The following is a 21,312-nucleotide window of genomic DNA, read 5'->3' as shown; positions in this document are numbered from 1 at the left end:
GTACTAGTCAGCACTAAATTTGACCCTTTAAAGAAAAGGTTATACCAAACAAACTTTATTATTTCAACAGATTACACAGTCCTTGAAGAAAAAGGGAAATGAATAAACTTTCCACTTACTAGACTCCAGTTATACTTTGATTTTCATCATCCAGTTTTATTTGCAGTTAAGTCCAGAGGTTTATGGATTATACTTCAAGGAATTCCTGGGGTCTGTCAAGGTTCCTCCAGAGGCTGTCAAGGGACTAGAGGTATGACAATAGAGGTGATAGACATTTGGCCTCCCTCTCTGGTTCAAGTACAGCAGCTGTGTTTTTTTGTTTTGTTTTGTTTTGTTTTTAATAAACTTTTCCTCTAGAACAGTTGTAGGTTTTATGGAATTATTCACCTGAAAGTACAGAAGGTTTCTGGTTACCCCACACCCAGTCTCCCCTATTATCAATATTTCACATTAATTTGTTACATTTGCCACAATTAATGAATAAACATTAATACATTACTATTAACTACAGTCCAAACATTATTTAGATTTCCTTCATTACATAGTATCATTTTTCTGTTTCAGGATCTCATTCAGGACACTATCTTACATTTAATCATCTTGTCTTCTTAGGTTCCTCTTAGGTGTGAAAGTTTCTCATACTTTGCTTGTTTTTGATACCCTTGACATTTTTGAAGAATTATCTATTTTGCTAGTGACCAGTGTGGCTCAGTTGGCTGGGTATCATCTGCAAAGCAAAATATCACAGGTTCAATTTCTGGCCAGGGCACATGCTTAGGTGCTGGGTTCAGTCCCAGGTCAGGGCACATACAATCAATGTTTCTCTCTCCATGGGTGTTTCTCTCCCTCTCTTTCTCCCTCCATTCCCCTCTCTCTAAAAATAAATAAAGAAAATATTTTTAAAACATAGTTGCCTATTTTGCAAACTGTCCCTCACTTAGAATTTATGTGATATTTTTCTCAGAATTATACTGGGCTCATGTGTTTTGGGGAAAAACGTCATGGAGTTAAAGTACCATTCTCATGTCATCACATTGAGGATATACACTAACTCTATGACTTGTCACTTTCAATGTTGTCCTTGATCACCTATTTTAAATAGTATGTTTTCAGTTTTCTCCACTACAAAGTTACTCCTTATTTTGCTTTTCCTTTCCATATGATACATTTGGAAGACAATCGCTGTCTATAGCTTTCATGTAAGAAGGAGGTTTACTTCCAAAAGGTGGAGTATCTGCATAAATTATTTAGAATGATTTTGCTTGGGGTATTTTCTTCAATTTTGCATTTATTTATTTACATATTTATGTAATTATTTATTTGTATCAGTAAAAACTTATGGATATTTATTTTATATTTTTAGTTATAAGTTTGTAATACTGTGTTTTCTTGCTCAAATTTTTCCAGTTTTGTCTATTGAGAGCTCTTTAATTTCTTGTTCCATTTTGTTAGCTGGCTTCAAAACATGCATATATTTTGCAAATTACTGAAACTCAAAGAATTTTCTGATTTTATTAACATATATGTCAATTGTATAATATAAAATTAAATATGTGAACTAATTTTCATATTTTATATATTATTAATATTTATACTGATCATTTCTTAGATGTCAGACACTCTTGTAGAAGTATTAGTATACCTGTTATAAAGGGAGGAATCTCAAGTTTTGAGCTAAGCATTAAATTTAGCTCTAATTTCAAAAGTTCATTCTTAACCACTATATGACAGTATTATATATAAATAATCTCCTTCAGATACTAGACATTAGATTATCTTTAAAAACACTACCATAAACATAATTGGTTAATGGTGTCCAGGCTGACAGTGTTAAGGTTCCAAACTCTCCATTCTCAGAGCCTGACTCTTGCAGGAACGCTGTCTACATATCTGTGAAGATTGGATTTGTGAATGCTTTCCTTCTATAAGCTGTATCATATTGTTCCTTGTTAGTTTAAATAAAGATGGCAGTATTGTACTTCAAGCTCATCTAGGTTAATGTAAATTTTAAGTGTTGATTGGAAAACTTACTAATTAGAAAGAAATCTCTCCATCAAAATGCATAGAGTCCAAATAAATCACTAATGAGATATTCTTTGTAATGCAGCCTATTCATAAGATGAGAGGACTGACTGTACTCTGTCCTGTTCTCTCCTATTCAGGGAGGAAGAGAACAAACTGTGATAAATCTTATGGAGAAACTTCCCATGCAATTTTGAATATGGGAGAAAAAGGAGGAGATAGAACAAAATATTTTTTCACAACTTGTATCCCATTTTCCCCTCCCTCCCTCTAGTTTTACTAGCAAGAGTATCAAACTTCCTGAGCTTACTGAAAACATATGTCAAGATTCTTGGGGTTTTCCTTGGGGGTTCTGATAAGATAGCTTGGGACAGGGTGCCTCAAATTATGCATTTTATGTAAACACCAAAGCTGATTTAATGGCTCTATTATCTGTTGCTATTTCCAAGTGGTGAAGATGAACTATTCTGTTTTACAAGTAACTGTCAAGTAGATGGATAGATGGATATATAGCTAGCTACCTGGCTAGCGGGATAGAGGGATGATAGGTTGTTGGTAGGTAGATAGATAGATATAATGGCTTAAATATAACCTACTTTTTTACTGCTTAAATTTAGATTTGGAAATGCAAAAAACAAAGAATAAGTAAATAGAACTTTTAAAACTCAACTTAAAAGGAAAAAGGAAGTCTAGTGAATTATAGAGCTCACTTTTACCCAAATGTGTACTGAGTTTTAAATTAAAAGAAGTGGGTGACTTTTCCAGTACAATTCACTCAGTATGTCACCTATTCATTGGCTTAAAAAACTGGTGTAGATTTGGTTTCATTAAGAAGGTTCTTGCTTATTTTGGGGGTAATTATACCTTCTATTAGGTAAAAGATAAATTTTTAAATAGATTAGTATATGGGAAAACTATACTCTGACATTGTTTTGCTTGAATTCTTTTTTTAGAATATTTTATTTATTTACTTTTAGAGAGAGGAGAACAGTGGGAGAAACAGAGGGAGAGAAACATTGATTGGCTGCCTCTTGCATACCCCCAACTGGGGACCTGGCCCACAACCCAGACATGTGCCCTGACTAGGAATCAAACCAGTGACCCTTTGGTTCACAGGCTGTCACTCAGTCCACTGAGCCCCACCAGCCAGGATGTTTTGCCTGAATTCTTATTGACATATTTTGGGGTCTTAGTTTTAAAGCACACTGGGTCTCTGCAACAAAGCCAAAACACAAAGAGAATAAACCAGAAAATGGCAGGAATATATGATAAAGTAATTATACATGAAGTAAATTCTTTTCAAAACAGCCTAATGGTGAAGGCATAGTACTTGTGTGGTACAAAACCTCTATCCCAATACCTGAATTTTCTTTTATCAATGTGATTTTACTTTTATTTTGAAGTATAATACACACACAGACTACTTCACAAATCTTAAGTAGCCACATAAATCTTCCCACATAAACATATCTGGGTATCTAGATCCATATCATAAGAAACAGAGCAATACCAAAATACCAGAGTCTTCCCCTCCCTTTCCAACCAATATTCCCAACAATGAAACCCACAATCCTGATTTCCAAAACCAAGTATTAGGTTTTCCTTTTTTGAAATTCATATTAATGGAATGACACAGATAGACTCTTTGACTCTCTGACTTTTTTTCACCCAACACTATAATTGGGAGATTTATCCATATTGCATGTAGTTGTATCTTTTCATTTTAATTACTATATAGTATTCTATTGTGGGAATAACCAATATATATTTGTTCTTGATGGTCATTTGAAGAGTTTTCAGTCTGGTTTCTACCAAAACTATTATTATAAACATTCTTGTTCGTATTTTTAGTATGTGGATTTTTGGTACATTCATTTTTTAGTTCCACTTAAAGGTTAAATTACTACATACTATGATATGCAGAAGTCTAAGACATGCCACCAAAGAGTTTTCCAAAGTAATTATATGGTTTACAATAACACTAGCAGTGTATGAAAGTTTCAGTCCCATACTCTGTCCATCACTTAGTATATTATTCAGTTTTCACTTTAGTCATCTTGGTGAGTGTGTATCATGCTATGGTTATAATTTATATCTCCTTGTTGTCCAATGAAGTAGAGAAACTTGTCATGTTCATTGGCCATTTGAATATCTATTTTTGTAAAGTACCCATTCAAGTTTTTTGCTTTTGTTCGTATGCTTTAATTGTCTTTTTAAAATTGATTTGAAAATGTGTGTCTTTGTGTATTTGTATGTGGGTGTTGTACCTATATGCATGTGTATATAAGTATATATATATTCCATTGATAAGCTCCTATTATTATATATATTTCAGATATCTCCCCTGATTCTGTTATGTTTTGGTTTCTTAATGGTGTTTTGCTATCCCTAGTCTTAATATATGCCAATTTATCATTACTTCCTCTATAATAACAATTTACATCTTATTTAAGACATACTTGCTAACTACCAGGCCATTAACATGTTCTCTATTTTCTAAAATATTTACTTTTTACCTTTCACACGTAAATCTATAATGTATTTGAATGGTAAGGCTCCAGATATGTTTTACCCCCATAGAGATACCCAGCTGACCCTGTACAATTTACTAAAAACAAGTCCTTTTCTCACTCTTCTGCAGCCATGTTTGTTATAAACCACTTCACATATATGCAGGTTTCTTCATGGACTCTATTTTTCTGTTCATGCATCAGCACCATTCTGCTCTAGTTAATATAGCTTAAAATATATGTGGGAATCTGTTAGTATAACATCTCTAGTTTCATTTTTCTTCAAGATCATGCTGTCATTTATGGGCCTTTTGCATTTCCATAATCATTTTAGCTGATCAACTTCCATTTTTTAAAAATTCTATTATCTGTATTAGGATTACACGTAATATACTGGTCAAGAAATGACCAGAATACAACACCCTCTTTTATTTGGGATTTCTTTAATTTACTTTAATAAGACTTTCTATTTTCAATGTAAAAATATTACACAATCTTGTTAGATTTATTCTATATGTTATCCATCTGATATTTAAAATAACATCTCCTTTAAATTTCATTTAATAATTTTATTGCTGATATACAGAAATGAAACTAATTTTTGTTTCAATAATTTCTCTGTTGATTCTGTCAAGTATTTTTACATAATTATCAAGTCATTCATGAATAATAACATTTAATTCTTTCTTTACAAACCTCATACTTTTTTTTCAATATTTTGTTTATTTATTTTCAGAGACTGGGGAAGGGAGAGGAAAAGAGAGGGAGAGAAACATCAATTTATTCCTCTCCCATTCCCCCAAATGGAGACGAGACTGGCAACCCAGCATGTGCCCTGACAGGCAGTGGAATCTGTGACCTTTCAGTTCTCAGGCTGGCACTCAATCCACTGAGCCATACCACCCAGGGCTTATATACCTTTCTTTATTTTCTACTGTGCTGTCTAGAACATCTAATACAATATTGAATAAGAACAGTCAACTAAGCACTCATGTTCTTTTCCGCATTTTACTCTTGCTTGTTAAGTTTTGATTTTCCTGTTCTTTTCAAGCAAATCAAAGTCACTTCAGAGTCCTGGTTGTCTGGAACACTGTCACTCTCTCTATCTACTCATCAGGCAATTCTTAAGGTGGAAGCTTTGATCACTGATTTTCTAATATGTACATTTAAATATATTCACTTGAAAACTTCTATATCTGTACCTTATGACTTTTGAAGTACCATAGTTTATTATCATCTAGTTAAAAATATATAATTTAATGACCACTGGAATGTTTTATTAGATTTCTAACAATTCCACTGTGATCAGATACCATATTCTGTCTGGTTTTCTTTCTTTGGTGCTTACTGACATTTTCTATATAACCAATCATTCAACTTTTGAAAGACGTGAATCTCACCATGGCAAGACTCCAGAAAGAAAACCCAAATGTAAAGAGATAAATAATATGTTAAAAATCAGTTTTTTTAAGTTAGTAAAAGTTCCCAACACTAACAGATATGCCACAAAACTAAAGGGAAAACTAAAATAGACCCATAATGAAATCTCTATCTGCAGAATTCCTCCCAGCCCCATGAGTCCCAGTACAATAGTGCTTCTGATGCTTTCTAGCTAGGCACCAGGAAACATCTCATTTTATCTCAAAATGATCAAACTGACTTTTGGGGTGAGTTTGTGTGGGAAGTAAACAGGTAAGCATTGCCCAGTGGTAGTGAAGATGCTTCTCCTGGGACTTCCTCACAGTGAAGGTGGCTTGGTTGTTTTAATTCTGAATCATTATTTCCTCCTTTGCTCACTTTGTCCCTGGAGAGGTGAAGTGCCTTAGGTAACCAGTAAATTTAAAAGAATGGCTGAAATGTCCTGCTCATCACCTCTTTCTTCTCCTGGGACTGAGCCTATGCTCTCTGTGAGGAGACAAATTCCTCCTAACTCTCTTTGGCTAGGACGTGAAGTCGTATTTTCCAGCTTGGCCTCTGACAATAATAACGACAATAATTTGGTTCCATTTTTAACCATTTGTTTTATTTCTTAATGTTATACTGAAGCTAGGCCAGAAAGAGTAATGTTAGTGGTTCCCCAAAGGCCCCTTACGTACTTGGGCTAAGAACATCGAAAAATAAAATGCGTAAACAGTTTTAGGGAAAGCATACACAAGGAGATGCTTCAGACATGGGAAAAGAATTTCGTTCTGTCCCTTAAACTCTAGTATGTAGGGAGATATTTACTGACCTTAGTGCTTTAATAAAGATTATATTGGGCCAGTCTTCACCTGTGCAGCCTTGGTAAGAAGTTTGATATCAATCATATGATAGTGGCTTTGGAGATAACTGCAGCTTACATGTGATTTAACCATACGTGAGTGATGCTTTTAAAATGGGGTCATAGAGAAGGTGGTGTGGTCCATCAGAATGGCCTTGGTAGGAGCCAGGAGAGGACACAGTCCAAAAGGCAGCTAAGTGAATGACCTCAGGGAATGCAAGTGGTTCTGCATGAAAGAGTTTGCAGATCCCAGTGGAATTTTCTCCTGTGCCTTAGTGGAGTCAAGGATTCATTACAGGCACAGATACACAGGAGCAACAGAAATAGGACCTCAGCAAAGGGTGGCCTTGAGTCCCTTTAGCAGGCCCTGTTTTTCCTGAAATGGAGTAGCTGAGGCGAAGTTCCATACAGCAAAAAGAGCCCTTAAAGACTTTTAGTCACTAGTAGGCAGAGCAGTACTGGCTGCTTCTAAACTGCAAAGCAATTGGATTCCCTGTGTATTACAGGTAGTAGGTTTTAGCAGGATCCAGACAGCAGTAGAACCATTAACCAAAATCTTATTCTGTTCTTATGGCCATGGATGGAGCTGTAGAAGGCTAACTTTGGACTCATTTGGTGCTGAACACAAACTGGAGGGATGCTCTCCTCCCATGACATGACTTAAGTTGGCTACTAATTTATTTAATCAGGAGAAGCATAGATAGATCCTTCCAGATACTCACTTCTCTCCAATATAGCAAGACCTTTCCTTTTTCAGTTTTATTTTGTATTGGTTTTGGGTGTACAGCTTAGTAGTTAAACAATAATATAGTGTACATAAAAAAAACTAAATGAATATTTTTGCCAACCCAATATTATGGAAGTTTTGGTATAGTGTCTTGCATCAATAAATTATTACTAAATTTTAATGGACATAATTGTATTTGCTGCTTTTTAATTTAATATATATGAGAATTCCAAAGTCATTTACAGAAAACTGTGTTCTGATGATTCATTTAAAAAATGACTATATTAAGCCCTGGCTGGCATAGCTCAGGTGATTGAGCGTGGACTGTGAACCAAAGTGTCGCAGGTTCGATTCCCAGTCAGGGTACATGCCTGGGTTGCAGGGCATGACCCCCAGCAACTGCACATTGATGTTTCTCTCTCTCTCTCTATCTCCCTCCCTTCCCTCTCTAAAAATAATAAAGTCTTAGAAAAATGACTATATTAAAAATGAGTATTAATAGAGTAAATATACAGAGTATATTGCTTTTAAATTGTTCTATCAATTCCACCTGTCACATGTTTACTATGGAATGTGAAATTAAATATGATGAATATTGTGTAGAGGTTCACTGAGAAACATACTAAGAAACGGAAAGACAGAAAAGAGAACAAGGACAGGCACGCCAGAACGAGGAGGCAATTATGAACTGCCTCAGGCAAACCTTTGTTTCCTAGCTGTGTTACTTCTGCTCCATTCAGCTACCACAGGTGTGTTTAGTTCAAGGCATTCATCCAGTAAAATTTCCCAGATATGACAACATTCTGACATGAGTAATAATGAGATACTATGTGATGTGGTTGCGAAAAACAGTGTTATACAAGCCAGCTTCAACACTCCTACATGGATCCTCTAAAGTATAAGTACCCCCCGAGAATAAACAAAAATCTAATTTTATGTTTCATGGCTTGTTCCTTAGAGAAAAAATACCTCTTGGATCCTGAAGATTGGTAAAAGAAGTTAGTTATTCTTTTTCTGAAGTGAAAATAATCTTGCTAAATCCAAGATCACTAAAGAGGTATGGATGATATTCCAACAGATTTCATGCATATTTTTGCACTTTGTCTTGATATTCAAAGACTATGCAAAACAATTTACCAGGTTATAATACATCTCAATGAGGGGTTTCTGTAAAATAAATTTTCTTTTTCTATTTTCCTCTCAAATTCCCTTATTTTCACAATATTAAAGTACAGGTACTTCTTCATCTCACTATACGTATGTTAAAAATAATCCAAACAATTTTACCATATTTCCACATAATTTTGAATCAAGAATATCTGCATGAAAATCTTATAATAAATAATTTTGACAACCAATTTACTTCTTCAAAAAATGATTATTCAATTTTTTAAAAATACATTTTAATGAGCTTTTAACCAGAACGATGTGTGTGTGTGTGTGTGTGTGTGTGTGTACATAAAACTGGGTGCATAGTCAAATTAGAAAGTCTAAGTGACTAAAAAGAGTATTGTGAATTGAGAAGAGACATTCTGAACTGCTACCTGATTTCCAATTCCACAGAAATAGCTATGTAATCACAGAAAACTTCATTTTTTGTGTGTCTAGTTCTCCCAATGGGAATAATCATAATTTGTCTGAGTGTGATTCTCCCCAGTCACACAAATCACTTCTCTCATTGAGATGAATGTTAAAAGTAGTCAGATGTGACTCTTCTGTACGTAAGGGTGCCTGCTGGGAAAAAGCCAAAATGTCTCTAGAAGAGGGAAATATCTTAGATGTTTAAGCAGACAGTTTGCATTGAAATGAAAGAGGAGCTTGTGAGGTTTGGCATGACCAAATCACATGCAGAATTAGAAATCAAAAAAAAAAAAATTCTAACCATAAAAGCAAGAGAAAGATGAAAAGAACTGTGGGAGTGTTTGTGCATTACTTTTTCTATGGGGCAAGGAGTCTGGGGAAACCAGGAAGCCTGTCCTTTGGAAGATTCTTAAAGGAGATTCCCAACCCTGGACTTCCCTGCCCATAGTGACTCAGCCTGCTCCCGGATCTACAAAGGTTTCTTCCCAGGTCAGTCCTCCCCAGGGCAGACCTTTGCTGTAGACAAGTTCATCCCATAGGCTTGAAGAATGACAAGTGGTGGCTTTTTGCTTGGAAGGAATGGTATGGAAAGAGCCTAAACATGTGGCTTAATTTGTCCAAATACATTTATATAAGGCTATTTTGGGTCATAAATGGAGCTAGGAGTGGCTGTGGGGCTTTTATTTGCACTCATGACCTTATAAATACTAAGAGTGGGAAAGTTCCAGGATGTTTATTATTTCGTAAAAATACAAATACTATCTATCTATCTATCTATCTATCTATCTAATCTATCTATCTCTAGATCTAGATTGTAGGGGAGCTTTGTCCACAGAGCCCCCCGTCCACCATGGATGAGAATAAGTCTACCAACACATGATCTGTTTGCGGAGGAAAGGTGGCCGATCTCTCAAAGGAGAAGGACCAAGAGCCTTTTCCTCAATGGCTTTTATTGGGTTTGTTTACACAGGAATTCAGGTAAAGCTCATTACTCTTTGCCGGGAAGTAAGGATCAAATAAAGGAACTCTGAGGGCCTATTTTGAGTCAGGGTCAGATAGCTAAAGAGCTGTAAAAAAACTTTAAGGAACAAACTTACTTCTTCCTTGGACCCTTATTATTTAATTGAGAGCATTCTAAACAAAGCAGGTTTCACAGGATTTTACATATTCTTTCTTAGGCCTGATCACCCAGGTAACCCGCCCTTTCCAGCACAGGGCTGCGCCACCCTCTGTCATTGTTTCAAGCTTAGGTGGAGCAAAGAAAGTAAGGCAGCCAAGATATTAGGAGATTTTCTTGCAGACAATGAGGACTCAGGCTATGTCAAAGCCAAGGGGTGAGGGTCCATCACCCCCTTTTGCTGTAGCCCCCAAAATCCTTCCTTGGGGTCCTCCCACATGGTCGTGCCTATCTTAGATCATTCCCCCCTTGGGGAATCTTACCCATCATTGGCTAACCAACCAAGTATTGGGGGCCATTTATGCATGAAGTAAAAGGAGCAGAAGTGGTGCTCCTGCCAGGGAGATAAGCTTTTGTCTCCTTGCTGGCTTATAGTCCAAGGTCGTCCCCTCAGCCTTAGCCTTGGTGTAGGGGTTACAGCTTCTGATACCAGGCAGGATGGTTCCCAACACTAGATATATATTATCTATATAGATATAGTATATACATGAACACACATATATATTAATTTATAAAATGACTCTTTCTCCCTTTGGCATGCCAAGTCAGGATTCTAAGCACACATTCCACAGGGTGATTGTTGGAGGGTGATTGAGCCATATACCATAGTTTGCTGTGTACAACACTTCAAGAAGTTAATTATTTCTGGGAAAAGTATTTGGTTTAGAGTGGCTGCAAACTATAGAACAGGTAAAATCACAAATAGTATTCCAAAGTATGTAATTTATAAATGAATTGCTTGACCTCAATTAATTTATAAATGGTCAATTACACTATATTAAACAGGAAAAGAAGTTTACCTTTTAAAATTATCCTCATTAAAATAGGTCCATTTACGTTGATTTTATCTATGTATAGAAACTGTGCAGAAGGCTAGAGTACAAAAATGAAGCAACAGTGATTCAGATTAAGCTACCTCATTTAACCTGGTTCCAGATGCCTCTGGGCTGTGTGGGGGTCCTCTATGGGAGATAGAATTCTAAGAGTTGAGCACTTGAGGCTTGCAAAACTTTTATTGTCAGTGCTTACTTCTTGTTCATATAAAATTGTTGAATACATTATCTTTGATTTCAAATCATATACATTCTGCAAAATGCAAGAGCTGTTTGGGAAATAAACATTGATACAATATAGTGTCCTTTGATAAAAATAACTTGTATAAAGGACCCATGAACAAAGACAATGGGGGAGAGGGGAGGAAAGTAAGAGGTAGGGGTGGGTAGGGCAGGGCAGAGTAATGGGGAAAAATGGGGACAACTGTAATTGAATAGCAATAAAAAATAAAATAAAACACTCAAAATGCAAAAAGGAAACAACTTTCACTGTTGTCACAGTGCATACAATGTAACTTTTTATTTTTATAATGAATTTTAACTATTTCTCTTTAGTGCTCTGGAGCTTATTCAAGAGGATGGGTCTTAGTATCTGAGGTTTTCCACAATTAGTTACTCTAAACAGTCCCCCAAAAGTCAACTTGGACATCTTTACTTGTTACCATAATACATGAGTACCTTAGACATATGTACATATCTAGTGTGTTAAAGGGTGTTTTTTGTACCTTGATGGGAGTGTTACTCAAAGTGCTGACAAACAGCTTCAATATTTATAGTCATTTTACATGATCAGTAAATCCTCAAAAATGGAACCTGGGCAGGCTTGCCACAAAAGCCGTGTAGATATATTTGCCACATATTTGAGTTGAGTAAACATATTGTTTAGGACACCTGCCCCACCATATAATGAATAGCATGAATTGAAATATTTCAACAAAAATGAAGATCAGGATTGGTGGCCTAAAATATGAAACAGAAAATATAGCAAAGGAAAACAGAAAAGGAGATGTGAGAAGGTTTTCTGGGAGAGCAGGAGAGTGAGAGGGAGGTACAGAAAGGTCGGGTTATAGTCATGGACTTAAGATTTAAAGTGAGACCAGTCAGCATAGTAGTGTTTTTTTTCTCTATCTTTGTTTCAGGCCAAACTAGGTAGAATGTTTAATTTAATCAGGGTTCAGGTTTGAAAAACCAAAAAGATGAGGACTGGCAGAGGCAACAAAGTTGTATAGTAAAAAGGGGGTAACCAGAATGAGTTATCACCAAGTATTTACTGAATACATTCTCTAGGATACCGCTATTGAAAATCACAAATGTAACAATAATAACTAGCATGGTTACTTCCTATGTGTCAAGCACATTTAATCTTAAAAATCCCTTTTTGATAGGCACCATTATTAACTTCATTTTATAAATGGAGAGACTGAGCAATTAGCCCTGGCTGGTGTGGCTCAGTGGATTGAGTGTCAATCTGTGAAGCAAAGGGTTGCCAGTTTGATTCCCTGTCAGGGCACATGCCTGAGTAGTATGCCATGTCCCCAGTAGGGGGCACACAAGAGGCAACCAGACATTATGTTTCTCTCCCTCTCTTTCTCCCTCCTTCCCCCTCTCTAAAATAAAAAAATAAAATCTGTAAAAGATAAAAGTAAAAAATAAATGGAGAGACTGAGCAATTATATACTCTAAATCATATAACTCGTTTACTTAGCTATTAAGTATGACATAGTCATAAAAAACCTACAGGAAATACAAAGATGAAATCAATACTGCGAAATTTTTAAATAAATAATTAATTAACATAATATTTTGGGGCTGGTAAGATAGATCTTTCTGTGGAATATAGGGAATAACAGCAGTACTTAGGGTACAAAATTAGAATGGAATAAAATATTTTTGGAACCAGTCAACCAGTTATTATTGAGGGATATAGAAGAAAGTGGGCAGCCTGATTAGAATAAGTAAATTGACATGAAAAAACACTTTCGGAAATTTACATTCTTCAAGCAGGAAGGCTACATGAAAATACACCAACAGGAAGATCTTATTTAAATAAAACTAAAAGGAACCCATGAAACAGAAAGATCCTATTTGATAGACTTAAAGAAAAAGCAGAATTTTAAATGTAATTAAAAATTAGAAATATGACAAAGAACATTTAAAATATCAAACTTTCCAAATTAAAAAAAAACTAAGTAATGGAACAGAAATAGATACTCATGGAAATTGAGTTATCTTAAAAGTTAAATGAAAGAAGTATCCTATAAATAAAAATACAAAAAAAGAGAAAAATATTGTGTATTAGAGAAAGAGAGGAGAGGTCAAGAATACCCTGTACAGAACAATAAGGGATTCAGAGAGACAGAAAAATATGAAAACAATATTAATAACCAAAAAATGATTGTAGGAAAATGTTTTACCATGCTGAAGAATGAATTAATATTTTAGATGAAATCTGCCCAATAAATCCAAGCCAGTCTTTAAGTAAAAAAGGCTCACACCGGAAAGATTTCATCATCTGAAGAGAATAAAGTTTAGCCAATGTGTCAGAACACATTGTTTATTTTATTTTGAAGAGAGGGAAATCAGACCACTATTGGGTTTCTCATCTGTAATAATGGAAACTAATCTATAGCTTTTGAGAAAAATAAATGTTTGTGCCTCAGAATCTCCTGCCAAAATATTACAAATGTAGAAAAATCAAAGTAAAATATTTTGAGAACATTTAATGGTTCATACAGTATTCCATTCATTTACATTTTGAGAAAATTAGTAGAAGTATTTATACCAAAAATAACTAGTATAGAGATCCTCAAATAAAAAGAAATGAACCTGAACAGTGTTGAGCAGAAACTAGTAAAATGAGTAGTGAAAGGTATACACTTAATGTGCTTGGAAACTGCTTGAAAATGATTTTCAAAATAGAAAAAAACTATAAATTATTCATAAAAATATTCATAACATGAGAGACAATATACTATTACTCAAAATATAAAAATTGACAAAAACAACCATGTTTTTAAAAACATGTGAAGATGAGTAGAAAAATTTTTAGAAGGAAATATATAAATGTTCATTAAACTCACTCTTTCTAGTATGACAGTTCGAGTAGTCTTTTTATTTCATTTATTTGGCTTATATCGGTCAATAAAATTATATAGGTTTAAGTGTACAATTCTACAACACCTCATCTGCACATTGCATTGTGAGCTTACCATCCAAAGTCTAGTCTCCTTCCATCACCATTTACCCCACTTACCCTCTACCCTCTTCCACCTGCCCCACCCAACCTTCCCTCTGGTAATCACCTTACTGTGGTTAGTGTCTAGGAGGATTTTTTTGTTTGCTTAATCCCTTCACCTGTTTCATTCAGCCTCACACCCCACCTCCCCTCTGACAGCTGTCAGTCTGTTCTCTGTATCTATGGATCTACTACTATTTTGTTTATTTTGTTCATTAGGTTCCATATATAATTGAACTCAAATGGTATTTATCTGCCAGCAATCCTTTAACACAGTGGAACAAAGAATCCATTGATTTTGCCCCTTGTCACTGTCCCTCATTTCGTCTCACATTCTTATTTACCTTTTTACCCAGCAGAGCTTTGATTGTACATCAATCACTCTGTTTTATTAATCACACAACCTATATCCTCTAGTCCCTCCTCATATTTGTCTGCCAAAAACTCAATCTTGGCAGCTAAAGGTGGCTGGGAAATCCATGTAGTCATTCTGACTAGTACCATTTGTATTTATAATTATATAGTCACTACCCCTCCTGCAGTCTGGTTTCATCCACTTTTCTACTCTTCTGAGACTATTTCACACTTTCTCTGCCATTCTCAAAACCTCAAAACCACTTTCCATTTCACAAAAAAAGGCAATCAGAAGAGAATTACCACAAATTCCTGCCAATCAGCTTATGTGTGTCTGACCTTGTTGCTGGTGAAAATGAATTCTTTTGTGGTGTCTTGGGAAAGGAAGTTCAAAGCATACATGCATGGAAGATTTACTGGGGTGGAGGGAGATAATACACCACTTACTATACACCCTTGGGGATGTAAAGAGCAGGCAGGCTCTAGCAGGAGCTGCCCTGAGATTCCGGATAAACTTCCACATAGTTTCTTCATTCTCTGTAATGAGCAAACTGTTGTTAAACCATCCAACTCACTTCTGGTTCTTCCCTGCGCCAAAATTGGTCCCTCCCCATTCCTAGACCTACAGGGCTTCTGCACCTCCTATCTAATCTGATTCTTTCCCCAAATTTCCTCAAGCTTTACGTCACCATTTTTCTTCTTTCTCACTATGCATGGCACAAAGTAGAAGCACTTCCCCCTGCTCCATCTTGGCTTGTGCATGTCCTAAGTCCTACTGCATCATCTAGTTTCTACTGTGCATGTGCCCAGCAGGAGAATTTCCCCTCCTGCTTCCCCCCAAATCCCATGGTCTGGTATGTGACTGGCAGTCCCCTGGGGAGTTTATTCCTGCATATTTCAAGGATTAAGTGTCCTCAGTGGAGGATGCAGTGGTTCCTCACAATGTATGAATGAGTCTGTGAATACTATAGCTTCCTAGTAAATCTAGCTTAATAAAATTCTCTAGCTTCCTAATGAAGCAGGCCCAGTACCTGATTCAGCTTCCCAGTTTATTAAGCTCAATGTCTGATTCTCTTTGCTTCATTTCTCATTAATAACCAGGTAGTTACCTATGCTAACCATCCCTTCTGATCTTCTCATCTTTTTCTGTGGTTGTACTATCTCCCATGCCCACTTACTATACAATATTTTGACTCTTCAAGGATATCACTACACCAATATTTCCCTCCTTCTTCCACAATAATTCCATCATCTCATAAATATTATTTCTTTTGCATTAAAAACAAATTACAAACATCTCTTTCCTATCAACACCTCCAGCAATCACTTCATTCCTCTGCTCCTTTACAACAAACTCTTAGAAAGTGTTGACTATATTCAAAATCTCCAGATTCTCTTCTTCTTGAGTCCACTGCAGTGAGATTTTCATATCTACCATCTCATTAGAGTACTCTTGCCAAGTTCACTAAAGCCCACACATACATACATCTTAGAGTATATGTGGGTATATATATGTAGGAGCATAGACATAGTTGGGAAAAATACACACCAAATGATTAACATTAGCCAGGAGGATAGGATAAGAAAAACTTGAGAGATGGAAAAAAGAAATATATCAAATTCTTTATCAAATAACTTTGAAGTCCTTTCCTGGTTGCCATCATCATGCATATATAATAGTTGTAAACCTGAATGTGAAAGCTAATAACATTGAAAAAAAAAGAAGAAATTTTTTAAAAAATTTAAAAAATTTTAAAAATAAAGACGTGAGGAATCATTTAAGCATAACCTATGACCAGGAATCCTCAAGTTTTCCAATAAAATCCAGGAGTTGAAAGAGAGGAAAAGTAGAAAGGAAAAACTTTATTAAGGTTCTCCTTGCACATGCTGTGTGAAAGCAAGCTATGAATAAAGAAGTAAAGTTCTTGTAAATATTTCCTCTTGTGGAGGATAATACTTTCTCTGATGTGTGGAATTGTACGTCTCTGATAAACTTGAAAAACTTTTACTTTGTAGAAATATATAGGCAGGAATATAAAAGATATTAAAATTTGCAAATGACGTGGGAGAATAGAATGAATTGAACAATAAATACAATCATATCATGGTACCCATGGGCTTCAGAACTTGTCAAACCCTGTACTCATTTTGATGATAAAATCATATTGCAGCTCTCAGTGCTTGCTTGGGACCCATCACTCTTGCTAGAACTCGCAGAGTCGTGACGCTGCCCTGCAAGAGGAAATGCTTCAATGTTCAAAAGTTGTCAGTTTTGGCACCCCTCATGAGTTCTGGAATGACTTAACAATGAGTACCGAGGTACGACTATAGTACTTTTTAATACTAAGTCAAATGTTAACAATCTTGAGGAATCTAAATGAATTTAAAAAGTGGACAGGAAGGAAGGAAAGAAGGAAGGAATGGGATGGAATGGAAAGGAAAGGAGAGGAGAGGAAAGAAAATGGAAGAAAAGAAAAAGTTAGCATAAAAACATAGAATGAGTATTTTGTATGACAAAACAGAATGACATGTCTAAGTGATATGCCATATAAAGCAAATAATGAACAGAAAATGTTGTCTAAAATGATAGTGTAAAATAAAGCAACATATAAAAACGAAGATATTAGGGGTCTTAATGTTATCATTAATGTGCTTGACACAATTGAGTGGCATAAAACTTTCTTACAGTGAATGCAGTCCTTTCATTTATTTGTAAGGCATTTACCAAGTTAATATATAATAATCCCAAAATACAATCAAATGTAATACAATAAAATGTATATTCCAAATTAAGCAATCATACAGACAATATTTTTGTGAAAAGTGCAATACTAGAAATTCATTCTTAAAAGTGAAAGTAAAATCAGTCACCTTGAAATTTAATTAAAAAATTACTCTCCCCAAATGTGTTTTCCAGATTTGTAAATATCAAAGTACTAACTTTAAAATATCATTCTGTTGCACCTATATTCTTCCAGATTCCAGGCTCAGATGAAATATATTTTTTCTGGAACATATAAGAAAATGCATTCAAAAGTTGGTAAGTATGATAGCTATAATTACATGCATAGGAAATATGAAATAAAATTGATTTTGTTATTATATTGGAAATAAGTGTATTAGTAATAGAAGTTTCTTTATTTTTTCTCCTGAATGACCTGTAGATTGTCTTCTCAATCTGGAGTTCCATAAGAAACTTAGTCCTTTATAGATGATTGCTACATAGAACAATTAATTTGAATATTTTGGGGCTGTTTTAATTTGAACTGTTGGCAATCATCATTACCTTGATTTTGATATAACCACAACATCCAAAATGCTTCTACAATTGGAGGTTTGAATAGAAGTATTATTTACTTGTGATATTTTTAGCCAAAGGATGGTAAAAATTCCCAGGAGTTGACGAGACTCAAGAGTTTAGTACTTCTAGTTTAAATTTCTTGGAAAAGCATTTGAGTGTCCACGCAAATGAATTTAGGAGACACATGAAGCCAGAAAACATTTTTGCCTTCCAAAGGGAACATGAGAGGCTTATTATGAAGGGTAAGGAATGCAAAAGTGCAAGCTACGCATTTCTGCATTTGGCTGAGATGCAAGTTAAATCAAGATTCAAAAGGTAATGACTAGTTAAAGACCATATATGAGTGAGCCACAGACATGGACAACAGGGTGGGAATTGACTGTGGGGGGTGGGATGGGAGGAGGAGGGCAAATGGGGAAAAATTGGGACAAGTGTAATAGAATAGCAATAAAAATAAATAAAATAAAATAGCGGAAAAGCTAATGACACCTTGGCATTTCACTGCCAAGCTTTATTTTTTAAATATTTTTAACAGTGCTTTCTAAATTTCATTACCCTTAGTAACCACTTTCTGTCTAGGCAGCATCTCAAATTAATGACAATGAAGTAGAGAAAAATCTAAAGAGTTTTCTGCCCATGATTTTATTACCATTATTTTGTAGCCAAAATGTAGAGGAATGTGAAATATATGGAAATGAGATAGAACTACAAAGCTTCCAATTGTCAGAAAACTCTCAACTCCCTGACCTTAATATCTTCATCTGTCAAATCAAGTGAAGGAATAAGAAATTTGTGAGGATACAACAAGAAATTGTAAAAGCATTTTCACAACTATAATGTACAAGTGTGTGTGTGTCATGAGACAGCTGTAAATTTAGGCCCAGGTGAAGCCCTGATCTCACTTGTGCATTCTTTCCCCTGCAGTAGATTATCTGGCTTTAGGATATGCTGCCCCCACGTGGATGGCAGCAGATGATGCTGGCTAGGTGTGAGGAGTCCAAACTATTAGCATTTTCATGATTTTGTTCATGAAGTAAAAATAAAGCTCATCTAGATATGCTTGTGTACTTAGACACATTGTTGTACTTATATAAATATGTAACAAATGTGTGGATATATCTAATATAACACAGATATTTGATATAAAGCAAATTATGTGTACATATGTATACACAAATATACAAAACCAATATGAACACACACAGCAAGTAAGAGGAAATTTCTTGGCTCTTCTCTAATCACTAGTTTCCCTCATATGTAATAAGAAGTACCTTTCCAGGTTATGGCCAATGTTAATTATAAATTAAAACAATAATCTAAGTATACTAAAGTTAAAGCTGATTGCATTAGCAAAATATAGGACCCATTGGGATGCTGTTTAAAATAACTTAGAACAGCAAAATCATATAACTTATTTATGATTAGCTATTAACATTTCTAAAAATACTATCATCACCATTTAGTTAGTAACAAATATTGTCTGATGCAGTTTTCATAGCTATTGAAATAAAATATGGCTAGTTTTTAAAATACAGCTGGAAAATAGTTTTGTCTTACCAACAGAATTTCATTCCCTGATGCCATAAGAAATTAACAAAACCAACAGCAAGAATAATAACAAAACAACAGTGATAAGGTGTCATTATTTTAACATTATCATGTTTTAATATGTTTTTAGAAATAATTAACATCAGCAGTTTAATAAGAGAGAAATTTTCCAAGTCTTAGAAATGTGTTATTTCAAAACTGTTCAAGCAGGAGTCTAAATAGATTCAAATTTCAGAAAAACTAGATTGAATGTTCTTGTATCTGAATTTAATATACACTTACATAAACTGTATAATTCTATGAGAAAAATATCTCATGTATAAGGAACCAAATCTCTCATGTTAAGACCTTGTCTACGGGGGAGTGTGTGTGTGTGTGTAGTAAAATTAAAATGTGGACATTTATCAACCGTCTACGACATATTATTCGTTTCATTACTCTGTGGTACAAATTAAAGACAAGATATACTGGACAGCTACATACAGAAATGGGCCCACAAGGAATTGTGTGTATGTGTGTGGTGGGAGGGCATGCATTAAATGTGATGGCAGTGGTTATAGTTGTCTCGGAAATCTATTGTGAATATGAAAACAAATAGAGCCAGAAGCTCCACAAAATCAAGATAATCAGTCTAGTGAGAGGTTCCACTGTAAAGGGAGGCAAGGGACACTTGGTACATGAGAACAGGCTAAAACAGATAACTTCTCCAACAGTGAAGCGCACATCTGTGTAACCATCCTTCATTTCAGAACTGGAAAACTTCTGGTAGCTTGGAAAATTACATCATTACCAATCACTTTCTCCTTCAACTTCAGATTTAACCACAATCCTCACTTTCTGATGATAAATCCTGTTGTTTTCTTTCCATAGTTTGACTAAGCACATAATTTATGACTAGAGAAAATGGTTTAATTCTGCTCTTTTTTATAAGCTTTAAGGAGCTATTCTTTAGAAAAGTTTGTTGGGTTTTTTTGTCAGGTTTTTCATCATAGTATCCTATAGTTTCTATAAATCATGAAGTGATGTTTAAATTTTACTAAGGACTTTCTACATTTATTAAATGTAGAAAAGGGTCCTTTGACCTGTTCATATTGTAGATTATATTAATGGTTTTTTAAATATAAAACTTGAATGCCTAGAATAATCCTGATTTATGCATAAAGTTTATTATACGTAACTGAAAAGTTTGTGCTAATATTCATTATTTCCCTGCAGATATTAATGTAATTTTTTGTAATTTCTTTTTGTACTTTCCAAATTATGTTTTGGTAATATGGTTATCTACATCCATAGGATAAATTTTAAAATGACCTATTCTTGAAAAATTGTTAAACCACGTTCAGGAACCCATCTGCTCTGGACCTGGAGTGTTTTTGTGGGAACTTATTTAACAATTGATTCAGTTTCTTATATAGTCATAGGGACAAATTGATTTACCCTTTCTTCTTGCATATGGTTTTCTAATTTATTTGTCCTTTTATTTATTTAACTCTCATTATAAGCATATATTCTTTTAAATTAGTATTTTGTGTTTCTTCAGATATATTCCCCAAAGTGAATTAGCTGGGTCATAAGGCAGTTCCATTTTGAATGTTTTGAGGAAATGCCACACTGTTTTCCACTGTGGCTGCACTACTCTGTATTCTCCCAACAGTGTCCTGCCCTCCTGGGTCCCCCACATGATCGCCAACACTTTCTGTATGTTGATCTATTTACCATAGCTATTCTGACAGGTGTGAAGTAATAACTCATAGTGGTTTTAAT

Source organism: Phyllostomus discolor, chromosome 1 (assembly GCF_004126475.2).
Source record: "Phyllostomus discolor isolate MPI-MPIP mPhyDis1 chromosome 1, mPhyDis1.pri.v3, whole genome shotgun sequence".
NCBI lineage: Eukaryota > Metazoa > Chordata > Mammalia > Chiroptera > Phyllostomidae > Phyllostomus > Phyllostomus discolor.
This window is presented reverse-complemented; position numbering follows the sequence as displayed.